Raw genomic sequence first — 15,903 nt, 5'->3', positions numbered from 1 at the left:
GGACCTGTGGTATTGTTGGCTGCCTACTTCATTAACTATCTTTTTTCTCAAAAAAATTTTTTATTGATTTATAAAATATGACAAAACAAACAAAACAACAAAAACATTATACATCTTATGATATATGAGTTGGTTAAAATTATACATCTTGTAATAATGCATTTCAACTCATGAGGATATGAGCAAAACAATATATAACAATATATACAATATATACAATTGCTAACCAAGAATCAAGAAGTTAAAAAAAAAAAAAAAAAAAATTGAAATGAGACTATAACAAAAATGAGGAAATGAGATATGAAAGTAAATAACTCCTGATAAAGTATTGTGGGAATGAATACATTAACCCTTAATCAGTGTTAATAATGTATAGGACCTTCTCTAAAACTTTATTATTTAATACCCTTTTTCTAGGACTCTTCCAAATAGATTTGTGTGCAGAAATGTATAAATATGCCATTGTTCTAAAAGCCTTCCAATTTAATTTAGTGCGATCAAGCCAATTTTTTGTAATGTACAGTTTAATAAGAGAACAAATGAAAATAATCACGTGTATCCAATTTAGGGAGCTGAATTATTGGAATGTGTAGGATTGCGATTTCCCATGATAAAGTAGATTTATGGTACCCCATTTTCTGTAGCCTTACTTTCAAGGAAGTCCAAAGCTTATGCGAAAAGTGGCAATACCAAAAAATGTGTAAGAGATCAGCTTTTGGAAAGGAGCAACGAGGGCAAGATGGAGACCTGCTCACATAAAATTTGTTAAGTTTAGAGGGAGTATAATAAGCATTATTATTAATCATCAGCTGGGTATAAACCAGTTTCTTAAAAGGAGAGTATTCCAGAGTATTCCTAATAGCCAAAATTTTTTGGTTATCTGTTAAAAAAGGATTGTGATCAACCCAAAAACTAGACATGACGAGTCTTGCATTAATTTAGTTAATAAGTTATAAGATTTTGACAGCATCTTCTCAGGTAGTGATAATGTTTTAATTATCGTATCCAGATTATTAAGATCTTGATCTGTTGGATCCATAAGGCCATAATTATTTAACACCACATCTGTTATTTGACGTATTATAGTAGTATAATTATAATTGACCTTCAGAGTGCTACGTAGTTCAGCTAGGGACATGTCTTTATTTTTCAGAAATGTCCATACCTTAATATTTTTTATAAGGGGATATTTAGAAAGGTTAAATGTTATATTATTTAGTTTAAAATTTGGGTTCAGGTGAATTGGTTGAAGTATATGTGAAATCTTATCCATTTTAATTAGTTTTAATAATTCCTGAAATGCAATGACCTTATGTTTTAGGAAAATCGATATTTTGAGGGCGTTTAGGATATCAGAAGATATAAAAGGTAAGGCATCAGGATTAATGTTTTTGGATATAATATATTGATTCCAAATCCTAACCCAATTCAATGTATTATTACTGTGAATGTTATTAGTTTTAGAGATGGACAAAAGTTTATTTGCCACAACAATTAAGTAATAAAGATAAAGATTTGGCAAACCTAAACCCCCCCTATCTTTAGAAGATGATAATTTAATATACGAGATCCTAACTGCTTTAGGGAACCATAAAAATTTAGCTAATTCTTTATTGACTTTATCAAAAAAAGATTTCGGGATTATTTGATCTGAAGAACTGAATTGGTATAAAAATTTTGGAAGAATGTTCATTTTAATTACAGCAGCTTTTGATAATAGTGAAAGATTCAAAAGTTCCCATCTACGCAAATCTAGCATTATTGTTGACCATAATTTATGTAAGTTATTTTGAAATGAAGATAAGCTATTATGCTCCATATGAATACCCAGATATTTAACCCCATATGTAAGATGGAAGTGAGAGTCAGGGAATAAGTAATATTTATGAGATAAATGATTCAGGGGAAAGATATGAGTTTTTTGAGGGTTGATTAGATAATTCGAAGCAAGAGAAAATTTCTCAATAGAATACATAATCTTTTTAAAATCTGAGAGACGAGTTTGAAAAAATATAACTAAGTCATCTGCAAAGGCAGAAAAGAATAAATTATTGTTAAAAATCCTAGGAATTTTATGAAATGTATTTTGTGATATGTACAAAAGTAAAGGTTCCAAATAAATATTAAATAGAAAAGGAGATAAAGGACACCCCTGTCTCGTACCTTTATTCAAAATTATAGGAGATGAAGTGATTCTGTTAATATATAGTCTAGTAAAGGATTTTTTTGTACAGTGTTTTAATAAAATTTATAAATGTAATAGGGAAATTAAAATGTGACATAGTCTGAAAGAGAAATTTCCAACATACTCTATCAAATGCATTTGATGCATCCAGTATCAGTGCGTACAATGGATTTTTATCATGTTTTGTAAGATGTATAATAGATTCCAAGGTCAATGTGTTGTCCCAAATATGTCTATGGGACAAAAAACCTGTCTGGTCAGGCGAGATTATTGATGAAAGGACCTTTTTCAATCTCCTAGCAAGAATCGAAGACAGAATCTTAATATCAACATTGATTAGAAAAATCCGTCTATAATTGCGGGGATCAGTTTTATCTTTGTTATTTTTCAGAATTAGTATTGTTTTAGAAGTGTTCCAGTGAAGATCAGATATGTCATTTATAATTATATAATTATAGACTTTAAGAAGAAAGGGAGCAATAACTGTTTTTAAGGATTTAAAAAAGTTAGGTGTGAATCCATCAGGGCCCGGAGATTTACTAATCTTTAGCCCATCAATTGACTCTGTAATTTCTAAAAGAGTAAGAGGAGATGAAAGAGTATTTTGCTGTTTTTCGTTTAACGTAGGAAATACTATGGAACTTAAAAAACTATTTATATAACTATTATTTATAGAATTAGAAGATTTGGAGTAAAGTTCAGTGTAAAGTGCTGAGAAGAGATGCAAAACTTCTTTGTCCGTATTATATATTTGATCTTTATATTGTATGGGCGATATTTTGGGTCTCTCAAAATTTTTCTTAATTATTCTTGCTAAAGTTTTGGAAGGAATTTGAGCCCATTCTGAGTAAGTGGCTAATAATCTTTGTTCCAGAATTGAAAGGTTGTTTTGGTATAATAAGATTAATTCCTTTTGTAAATTTATAATCTGCTTTTCAAATGAGGGGTCCGGATTTAGCCTATATTGATTTTCAAGAGATTGAATATTCAGTTTTAGAAAACTTTCTTTACTATTAAGTTGCTTTTTAAGATATGCAGCCTTACCAATGAACATTCCCCTTAGTCTAGCTTTGCATGCCGCCCATTGTATATCATAGGGGATATTAGTTGAATCTAACTCATTTTCCATTTCCTGAATTATTTCTATACACATTTTACTAATTTCTTCATTAAAGAGCAAATTATTGTTAAGTGACCAGCTATTCCTTTTGAGATTATGACTCAATTTAACATTGAAATTTAATGTCATCAAAATCCTAGAATGATCCGATAGAAATCTAGGTTCAGTTGTGAAATCCATTAATAACTGTGAAAGGGAATTTGAAATAAGAAAAAAATCCAATCTAGACCACGAATGATAGCATTTAGAGTAATAAGTAAAGGTATCAACTATATTTGAGTAGTTAGTGAGTTGTAAAGGGTCTATAAGATTATACTCTAATATTAAGTCATCTAGAGCAAGGGATGCTTGTTGATTATATGAAGAAGACTGATTTGAACAATCTATGACTGGATTAATTACAGCATTCCAATCCCCACCCAAAATAACAAATTGATCTTTATATGATGAAAGTATGTTGTAAATCCGAAAAATAAAATTGTGTTGATTACTACAGGGGCCATAAAGATTTAGTATCAATAATGGTTTATCCAAATTGTGTATGGAAGCAGTACAATAGCACCATCTACCTTCATCATCATATTTCTCTTCAATAATAGTTCCCTGGAATTTATGTTTAATTATGATAGCCACCCCCCTAGAGTTAGAAGAGTCCCCTGAAGCTATTATTTTTTGTATCCATTTTTTATTTTTGACTTTATCCCATTCATCCCTTGGAATGTGTGTTTCTTGCAGAAAACAAATATTGGCTTGTGATTTATACATTAAATGAAATAATAAGGATTTCTTATCTTTATTTTGGATCCCCTTACATTCCAGGAGTCAACTAATAATAAATTAGTCATATAATTATTAAAGGATTGTTAGAAAAAATGTTAAAATATATATAGTTAGTGTTTAAGTATCGTATAAATGTAGAAATAAAACCAAAGTTAGTCTCATCATAATAAATAATACCTATAAGTGTATGTTTCAGTGCAAATTTAAGTCTAATCTCATCTGTTTTTCCCTTTCGTACCCCAGTGCCTACCCACCTAAATCTATCAACCCAGGGAAGATGAAAATACTTATATATGCAGCTTAAAAACTTGGTTACCAAAATCACACATGGATGTAAAGAAGATTTAAATAAAGTCCTAAAAAGGACTATAACGAGTTTAACAAAACTAAACATATTTACATATCTAACCAAAAACAAGATGCCCGACAAATACATTCCCCATTCAAAAAATGTGCTCATAAAACTCCAGAATATTTAAATATAATTGTGTCTAGATTATATAAGCAATAGGTGTTACATTATAGTAAAAATTTATAAATTAAAATGTTAGTAAAATTATAAATTTGAATTGGGCAACGATAGTATATTTATATAATTAAAGATCATATATGTATATGTTGCACTATAAAAATAAGCCTAATCTCAAGAAAGAATTACTATTGTTTAGAATTAAAATTCTTCACATACAAATATACACTATAAGATTTTATAATAATAATTCCTTTGAACAGACTACCTCTGTATAGTCATCTTTACTGTCATTTAAGACCAAAATTGAATTACATAAGTATATGAAAGTCCAGTTAATATTGGAACAAACATTCAAATGAAAAAAGTCAGATAATATCATTTAAAACACCTGTAGCACATATATTTTAACATAACAAATATATAATATGTAGGATAATATTCAAATACTTGTCATGAGTATACTTACAATAGGAAAAAATGTGTTGATGCATACTGTGATAATTACCAGGTGCTTTGACTAACCCATTATAGCTCTATTATATCCAAATTTTAACCGATATTTTCATTGAAAGTATGCACGTGAGAAGAATTTTGAACATAAAAAATATTTCTAACTTAAATATCCAAAATATTACATATATTTGGTACTTTACTCAATAAAACAGACATAGTATATCAATCATACAAGTTATTCTTATAAATGATCATTGGAACTGTCAACGTAACAAAACTAGCTCCATAACAATTTATTTGTTGTGCGCTATTTATATATATAAATTCTATCTAAAGACAAACTCAAAAATGTTATTCTACAATGTTTTAGTGTAAAAGTTATTTGTGAGGGTTTATGTGCTTCTACACTCACAAAGAGCCAGTCCGATATAAGAGAAAAGCCTTCCTGGATCTTGAACAATGCGCCGTCACAGCCTGCAAAAAAGAGAACCACTTACTTGCAAGAAACACAACAACTGAAGCCATAACCCAGCCACCAAGTATGGAATCCATAGTTCTTCAAGTTCGGGACATCAGTGAGACAAGAAACCAAATGCTGGATAAACAAACAATCAAGTAAAAATATTGGCATCCTTTTCAGCCTGAATTGCGAAGACTTGGCATCGGATTACAGAGTATACAGCACGAGCCTCACAGATCTGGTCAGATGAAAATAATTTCTTTACCTTAGTGACGCTAGTGATAACCAGAGATTGTACAACAGGAAAAAAAGGCTCGTGAATGGTTCCAGAGACAAAATCAAGGTTTTCCAGTGTAGAATGGTAACGCCCTGCAGCGCGCAAGACCAGACATTATTCCCCACATTCCGCTAGAATAATCTTATACGAAGAAACATTACTTTTTCTTGTAAATAATGCCAATATGATATTGGTACAATGCAATGGCACAATGAACCAGAAAATTGAATTCCGAACTTGCAACAGTTCAAAGAAACATTAAAACAAATGTTTCAAAAGCAAAAAGGCTGACTTATTTTCAAGCTGACAAAACTATATCATATATGAATATTATGTAAGAAAGAAGCATAATATTAAAGTTTAGCACACATACTTATAATATCAGATGAGCTTGTAATGGATATGATCATTATTTTTATGTGTCATTAGCAGGACGAGCCTTGAATACTTTTAAAAAAATACCTCTTGCTTCTTGTGGTTCTGTGAACACATAACTTCTATCATTATGGCTGAACGAAAGAGTATTAGGATATCGCATCCTAAATTTTATACCCCTTTTGATCAGGTCTGCACAAAAAGGAGACAGTTTTTGTCTGTTTAATTTTATTTGAGCAGGTAAATCCTGTGAAAAAGTCAGTTTATGTTTATTCCATATAAGATATTTTTTACGTTTGGCTGCTTCTAAGATACGCTGAGTGTCATGGAAACTTAATAACCTTGTATATATAATCCGACGTGAAGTAGAGTCTTGACTAGCACGCAAGGCTCTGTGCGCTCTTTCTACAGTTAAAGTTTTTGTATTTGTTTCATCATTGAGCAATAACTCAAATATTTGTTTAGACACAGAAATTAAGTTTTGGTTTTCATAAGTTTCAGGCACTCCTCTAATTATTATGTTATTCGTACGACTCCTTGCTTCTAAATCCAGAACTTTAGCTTGCATCTCAGCAATTTTTTTATCTTTAGCTTTTAAGTCACTTTCAATAGATTCTGCTTTTATTTCTATGGCTATATACTTATTTTCATTTATGTCCATTCTTTCATTAATCTGTTTTAAAGTCTTACCAAAGTCAGTAAATTGATCAGAAAAATTCTGTATAGCAGTCTGAATTGGTTGTAATGCCATTTTTAAGTCTTCTAAATGAAAATTAGAATCATTTTTTTCTTTTTTATGTTCTCGGTAGATGATTTAGTTGTTCTAAGTATCTTGGAACTAGTGTCTTTCTCTGGAGAAAGCAACGAAGAAAATTTGGCCTTTGTTGACTGTGTATCCATGGAGTCTGAGTTTCCAGCCATTCCAAAATTAGAGGTGTGCGAGCAGCAAAATTGACACAGAGATAGGCTACTGGAATGCACGTGCCCAGAGACTGTTGAAGCCAAAAATATTCTAAAGTAAAATGGACCAAAAATTTACCTTTTTTCAAAAATAGATAAAACTAAATTGGAGTATTTGTATCAGAGATAATTATTATATAGAAAACTGAGGAAAAATATCACTTAAAAGTATTTAAAATTAGCCGGTAATTAAATAGCTGTGAGGAGCACACTGAATAGGGTGCAGTCTAGCCGGCAGCCATCTTGGAATCCAACTATCTTTTTTTCTATTTTGCAAATTTTATCTGGCCTGTAAAGCTGAAATAAAACCTCATTTTCAGGTATCAGATCTTCAATTAAACCACAATAATTACTGGCTCCTTAGTAAACATTTCTGATCCAGGTAAAGCAATTTGATATAGTTTCTATAAATTCATACTTTTCAGTGAGAAACTAGTCAAAGCAGCAAACTTGCTTTTCATGAATTCAACTTAATTCAGACATTTGTCTTTCTCTGAAACCATATCACACATACATTATTTCTGAAAAATCCTCTTCCAGTTGAGACACCTTCATTAAATCTACCACCAGCTTTCTATGCAAGTTCAAAAACTGTTTTGTTAAAAAAAAAACATGAAATCAGTTTGCTCACAAAACATCTCTGGCACCTCTCACTTTTCTCATCAACTATCACAAACACATGTAAGCTAAACTTTAACCTTCTTTTGTCTACTTTTTAAAAAAAATAACTTTACTTTTTAACAGACTTCCTAATTTCTCCTATGTTTTTGAGACTCTAGCACAGATAAGATACATACAGCACTGACTTAGGAGAAAAGATGCTGAGTTTATACAATTATTATTGTGTGCTATGTTTCAGAAATGTGATTATTTTAAAAGGTTTGCTTTTATTTATCCATTTTAATATGCAGCAAAGAAATGTGAACCATTACTTCTAAAGCAGAATTTTCTTACTTGCATGTGTAAGTATTTTCTTTTCTTTTCTGATAAAGTCTGTATCCAGATAAGTCCCTTACTTGGTGTGGAATAGAACATTGACTGGAATGCATAACTCTCAAGTGCCCCTAATTTTACATAAAAATGTCATCCTTTTTTGTTATAAAATGGTTTTGTCATTAAAAAATGCTGCACATTGCAGATCAGCCTGGGGATTCAATAAACACCATGTAGGCTAAATGCGAAGCCTACATGCAGTTTACATGTTTGCACGATGAGCAGCAGTGCTAATTGCATATGCATGCCACTGCATTGTGCTTACATGAATACAAGCATAGTTTTGTGGCCAGCAACAGTGTTGCCAAGCAGGAAACCATGTAAAGCAGTACAAACACCCACAGACTTGTAAACCTGCTTACCTATGGGTAAACTAGGTCTGTAGGATTGTGCAGAAAGCCACACTGACTACCTGGGTTTAATATAAAACAATGTATACAGTTCTAACACATATGAAAGTGTAGTCAGTGCAGAGTAGAGTGCAAACCTGTTTTAGGCATACTGAATAAATGTTTTGCTAGTGATCAGCAAAGGTACATAGAATGCATTAAAAATACATATTCATAGGAAGTGTGTGTATTGAAAAGGGACACACATGAATTGTAGGAATGAACACAGGGGAAGAGGACAAGGGAAACATGGTAGTATACAGCAGATAAGGGCATGTCACTGTATGTACACCACAACAGCAAGACAGTTGTAGCATGAACAGTAATCACATATCTACATGGATACAGTACATACTGCTGTTTACATGTCTTGTGTTGGTATAGTCATATCATCATGCAGTTATTGTATATTATGTGACTGACATGATCACTGGAGAGGACATTTATCAAGGACAGTATATACAATAGTTTGTAGGGGCATCTTGTGAAGCTGTGCAAAATGAGTTGCCTGAATATGAATGTAATGTCAGCACTGGTCTCAAACAAGTGGGATGCATAGAAACAGGCTCATGGACAGCAATAGACAGAAGCATGCACAATCATGGACAATATCAGAATAATACCACAGTTACTCTGCATCAGTGGCAGAACATATGTGATTGCAAGTTATTATACATGGCTCTGCAAGAACACACTTGTACAACTGTCATGTTTTGTCAGTAATCTATGAGAGGTATCAAGCATACCCTCCTCAAAAATTAACATCTTTTGGAGGTGTTAAGATGGACACTGTTACATCTGTAGTTGAAATTAATTACTAATAATTCTGGCTAGTTGACAAGTTTGCATGGCATATTTATGCCACAATCCACACTTTCACAAATGTAACCCATGCCATCAATGTTGTTAATTGGCTATATTTACTGTGTGCATCACAAGAACATGTAGCACACAGGCATCTTGTATAACTCCTTGAAGGGGGATCTGCACTGTCAAATCCTAATGGTTATGCATCAAAAAGAATACTTAGGCTTGGCTAATAAGTTTTATGGTAGCTCATTGTGGCAAAAATGATGCACTTGAGTAACTCATCCCTGGAAAATGTGTTGAGAGGTGCATGCAAAGGAATGCATTGTACTCTTATTGGTGTGAAGAGAGCTGAGAACAATGGGACTATAATGCCCTTTGATGTGGATTTCCCACACATACTCAGGAGCTGTGCTGCATACAAAGTATTAATCACCACTGTGGGCACATGCTGGTGGATGTTACACATACCATTTACCTAAATACACAGGTCACATACCATTTGGTCTGCACATAGGGGTGTACTGTCTATATTGTAATTAGCTTGTGTACTTTCTTTCATAAAGGAAGCAATCCCCCTATGATTTTTGTTCACATACTGTGTAGCCATGGCTGTGGCAACAATCCTTTGTGTGAGTTAATGTCTGCATTATACTGATACAGTACTTGGATTCAGTGATTTCCACAATTTGCATTCATCCACAAAGCTTGTTAGACAAAGGATGTGTAAGTTAGTTTTGACACCTGAGATTTAAAAACTGAACAGGAAGGGGCCTAGTACAGAACTGTGCGGTACAGACCTGGCACTGGGCTATAGATAGAGGTGACTTCACACACTTGAATATTATCTGAGACGTATGTGTTCTAGTTGTATACTCACTTGGTAATGCAGATGTTTATGCCGACTTGAGACAGTTTCTCTGTGATATCTGACTGTGGATTTGTGTCACATGAATTGGCCAGGTCAAGTTATGCAGTATGATGGTGCTTTCCTCATGCATGCCCTAGGTGACTTTCTTGAAGACATCAAACAGATGTAACAGACATGATGTAACCTTAACAAATCAAACATGGGTTTGGTAAACAGTTGGGAAATTACCTGTGTCCTTTTTGATAAGGTCCATGATGACTCATTGGTTTACCTTACTGAAGAGAAGAGTCAGGAGTATGGTTTTATAACTCCATGCATCAGGTGATGGTCCTCCCTGATTAGACAGATGCATGTTGCTATAAACCCTTCTATGAGAAAATAGGCTGTCTGGAGGCTGTGGATTAGGGATCCAACTGTATCTGCTAGGTCAGGTATTAAGTCAAGCTATAGGCAACCAGTGATGTTGTCAGGGCCAGTTACTTGTGTATTATTAGCCATAGAGAGTACACAGATGGGCTGCCCTCCTGAGAATAAAAACTGAGTAATGTTAACATATGTACTTTGACTGATTGCCAATGGCAACAGTGGGGTGAAGTGTGAGGCAAACTATCAGTTACCTGATTGTCTATATTATTCAGTTGAATATGTCTGGTGGTGTCCATAAACAGCTCAGTGCTTACTTATGTATTCCCCTTAACATTTCACATTTACCAAAATAAATGATATTGTCCTGCAGCATTGTAAATGTAAATGTGGAGTCACATCCCTGTGTAAAATTGTCTCAAAATTGATAGCTGTATGTATAGACATGCAAGTTGCCTACTGTCAGATTAGAGCACCTATAGGTGAAGGTAAAGTAGCTTGCCAATGCAGTAATTAATGTTACTGCCCCAGCACAGGTTTGTCTTGAATACTGTCAGAGTGAATGTTAGGATGAAATAATCATTGTATACTACAACAAGATGTTTGGAGGAGGGTTGGACATAGCTATGGACCCACATATTGTTCTAAAATTGTCACCATAGTGAATGCTAAATGCACACACACACAGTTGACTATTGTGAGAAATAGAGCCCCTATATAACTATTTACAGAACACAGTACTTAACACAAGCACCACAGCACAATTCTGGATTTTACACTGTCAGACAACACTTTATTGCTGATGACATCAGCAGAATATAGTAAGAAGAATATGGTAATAGCAGTGTCCCACATGATGGTATAAAATGGTCTCTTGAATGTCAACCAACAAACACAAGTTGACTACAGTGAGAACAAATCCCCTAACTGTCTAAGTACACCAGCTGGAGATCTCAGTACTTAACGCCAGTGCCATTGCACAGGTCTGACATTTATGATACTGCAGGACAATTTATAGTGGATGACATCATCACTGGATGTTTGAGAGAAGATGTTGTGAGGCCTGAATTAAATGGATGTGTAGACATGTACAATTGTCAACATATTGGTACTCCATGGGATTGCATTGGGGACTGCAACATACACAGTTATGTACTTCTGACTAAACAAAAAGACATGCACCAGTTAACTGCAGTGAGATTAGAAGCCATGCATAATTAAATATACCAGTTGAGAACTCAGTTCTTAATGCAAGCACCATGGCACAAGTCTGACTTTTAAAATGCTGCAGGACAATTAATATCAGATGTTATCATCATTGGATTGTACTGATGACTGCAGCATACACACTTATGCTCTTCTAACTATACAGACACACACATGTTCTCCTCAGCATAAAATTATGCTATCCTTTTCCATAAACTGCAACATGACACTGTTGTGGTCAGACATATGTGGTAATGCTACTGTGATATTACATACCATTTATATTCTATATCTACACAGTTGTAATGTTCAAATCAGGCACAGTCTACTGCTCTGTGTATGTGGTTGGTGGTACATTATAGTCATTGTATGATCTTTGGAATATCTCTTCATTTCACTACCACTTGGAGTATCTTTCATGTAGCCAATGCATCCTCCTTTTTCCTCTTGCCATTGGCATCCTTCTTGCAGAGGAGTGCAGGATATCCTCATGTCAAATATGCATACACACATCACGAAGCAGAGTACTTCCATGAGCCTCTGCAAGCCATCTCCAGACCACTGCATGTGTGACTGCTAATTCTATCATAGTGTGGCGTACATTTCCCGTATGGACAGTGGCAGAATGCAATACAATGAAAAAATATGCACATATGCACAATAGTCTTACTATCTTCCATAATACTCCATAATTGTCTCATACACATGTTGCTATGCTATGATATACACAACCAATGTATCACATTTTGATACAATTGCAATCTTGTGGAATTCATTGTATGTGCAGTTGTGTTGCTATACCCAAGGATTATTGAGGTGGTCAGCAGCACCATTGTGTGACTGTTAGTATTTGTGTCAGAAAATGTTCTGCATGAACCACAAATAACTGATCTATAATGTGTCCTGATATGAATATGTTCCCGTAGAGGGGTGTACATCAACATCCATCCTTCTGACTGGGGGGGGGATATCACCTGATGCATGCATGTATAGACACATCCTGACTGTCCTCATCTGTGAGGTACACCAACAAGTCATCATGGACCTTTTCTAAAAGGACACAGTTGATATCCCTACTGTGTGTGAAAGACATGTGTAATTTGTTCAGGCTACATCAGGTCTGTTACATCTGTTGAATGTCCTCAAGAAAGTCAACAAAGGCATGCATGATGACAACACTATCATGCTGCATAACTTGACCTGGCCAAGGCATTTGAGACAAATCCACACTGAGGAATTACTGAGACACTGTCACAAGTGACCATAAACACCTATATCACCAAGTGGGTAGATCACTGGATCACATATATGACATATAAATATGCTGAAGTATGTGAAGTGACCTATATCCAGAGTCCAGTGATCAGGTCCATATCTCAGGGCTGTGTGCTAGGCCCTTTCCTGTTCATTATTTAAGTCACAGACCAAGAATGACTTACACATCCTTTGTCCAACCAGCTTTGTGGAGGACTGCAGATTGTGGACAATCATTGAATCCAAGTGTGATATTGGTATAGTACTGACAATATCAACACAAACAAATGATTGCTGCCACAGCCATGGAAACACAGGAGATGAACAAAAATCATGGGGGGATTAGTTACATTATAAATATGGACAGCACACTGCTATGAGCAGACAAAGTGGTATGTAACCGGTGTACTTAGGAAGATGGTATGTGGAACATCCGCCAGCATGTGCCCACAGTGGTGACTACTCCCTTGTATGTAACACAGCTACTGAGTATGTGCGGGACATCCACATCAAAAGAGATTATAGTTCCATAGTTCTCAGCACTCATCACACCAATAACTGAGTACAATGCACCTTTTTCATGTACCTCCCACACATTTTCCAGGGATGAGTTACTCAAGTGTACACTTGCCAGATTGACTTCCCATACATCTTATATTTGTTATTTTGATTAAAGTTGCCCGTTTCCTTGCAGAGTGGTGGTGGATGTTATTTGATATTAAATATTCTTTTTGTTGCATAACCATTAGTGGTTGATGGTGCGGAACCTCATCAAGGTGTTGTACAAGTTGCATGTGTCATATGTGTTCCTGTGATGCACACAGTAAATACATAGCTGACTGACAACATTGATATATATATATATATATATATATATATATATATATATATATATATATATATATATATATAAACCCTTCTATGAGAAAATAGGCTGTTTAGAGGCTGTGGTGAATTAGGATCCAATATGAATTGTGGCATATATATGCCATGCAGACCTATCATGTAGCCTGGATTGCTCGTAATCTCAAATACAGGTATGACATGTCCTTCCTAACACCTCCAGCAGATGTTAAAGTTTGAAGAAGGTGTGCTTGATTTCCCTCCTAGATTGCTGACAATTCATAATGTATTCTTGCAGAACCATCTATGATTACTCACAATCACATATGTTACGTCAAAGAGATAGGATTACTGGTGACATTATTCTGATATTGTCCATGACTGCATGTGCTTCTGTCTACTGTTGTCCATTAGCACGTTGCTATGTGTCCCACTTGGTTTAGACCTGTTACAACATTATATTCATATTCAGGCAACTTATTTTGCATGGCTTCACAATATGCACCTAACCCCTATTGTATGTACCATCCCTGGTACATGTCCTGTCCATTGTTCATGTCAGGATGCTTATATTACAAAAAATCTTCTCCACTGATATGTCACAGTGTGACAGTGACATAATATACAATAACTGTGCAGTCCGTACTGTATCGTGTCAATATGTGATTAGTGTTCATGCTATAACTGTCTTCACTGACATGCCCTCATCTGCTGTAGATTACCATGTTTCCCCTGTCCTCTTCCCCTATGTTAATTCCTACAATTTATCTGTGTGTCCCTTTTCAATACACACACTTCCCCTGACTATTTGTTTTTAATGGATTCTGTGTACCCTTACTGGTCATTTGCACAGCTTTTATTCAGTATGCCCGAAACAGGTTTCCATAATACTCTGCACTGTACGCACTTTCATGTAAATTGTTGGAGCTATATACATTGCTTTATTAATAACCCTAGTAATCATGGCATTCAGTGCAATCCTGAGACCTAGTTTGCCCACAGGTAAACAGTCGGCCACAAAACTGCTGTTGTTTACATTTAAATGTGTTGCATGGCATGCACATGTAATTAGCATTGCTGCTCAGCATGCAAACATGTAAACTCCATGTAGGCTTTGCACTAAGCCTACATGGAGTTTATTGAATCTCAAGGCTAGTCTATGCTCTCTTTACTCCAGTTCAGCAAGGCCTTACTCAATTTTCTTGGGCACACAGAAAGAAGTGCAGCTTAGTTGCTACTACAGCACCTTTGGCCAAGAAGGTGAAGACCTTCAGCTGTCTTTGGTGAAGGACACTTCTTTTTCATTAACTTCCATATACAATCATCTTCATACAAATGCAAAAATAATAGCAGTCTGCAGATAGCTAGTTGTATTATTCCTTCTCACTTTTCTTTTTGTTTCTATTGAAATATTTTCCTAACTACTTTTTTGTCCTTCTGGTCTGGCTATATGGTTTTGTTATCATCATTATTATTCCATATCATCATTATTAGATTCCTTTTAAAAAGTGTTTGCTCTGGTCGCAGTCTTCTATTCATACTACTCATACTTTGTGTGGGAAGGGGTCTCTGTCTTACATTCACACATATGTGTGTGCGCACACACACACACACACACACACACACACACACACACACACACACACACACACACACACACACACACACACACACACACATTGTAAACTGATTGCTGCACACCAGCATGCATCACTCTTGCCCGTTCTTTTTAAAATTCCGACTGCATGTTAAGAAAAGTAAAGAAAAGCTTTTGGTCCTGTATTCTATATACTGGATGAACACTATTTTTGTACTAAATTTTTGAAGTAATCTTTATGTCAGTCTTTATGAAACTGTTGAGCTGAGAGATCCAGTTATCTTTATTAAGATAATGTATCCTAAGGCAAGGCCTAAATCAGTAACATCCCTGACTATATCCACCCCAAGAACTATTTGCAAACTGTAGAACTTTTCCTGCTTGAATTTGCAAATGGGTTGGCTGAGAACTGTATTTGAGTTATTGCTTTTAATTCTGATAAGGTAACTAACCTCAGGCATGTGCTCTGGCTAGCTCTACTGCTACTGTAGAAAATAA

This window comes from Protopterus annectens, chromosome 3.part0, assembly GCF_019279795.1.
Source record: "Protopterus annectens isolate FY-2018-M chromosome 3.part0, PAN1.0, whole genome shotgun sequence".
Classification (NCBI taxonomy): domain Eukaryota; kingdom Metazoa; phylum Chordata; order Ceratodontiformes; family Protopteridae; genus Protopterus; species Protopterus annectens.
Note: the sequence above shows the minus strand (reverse complement) of the source record.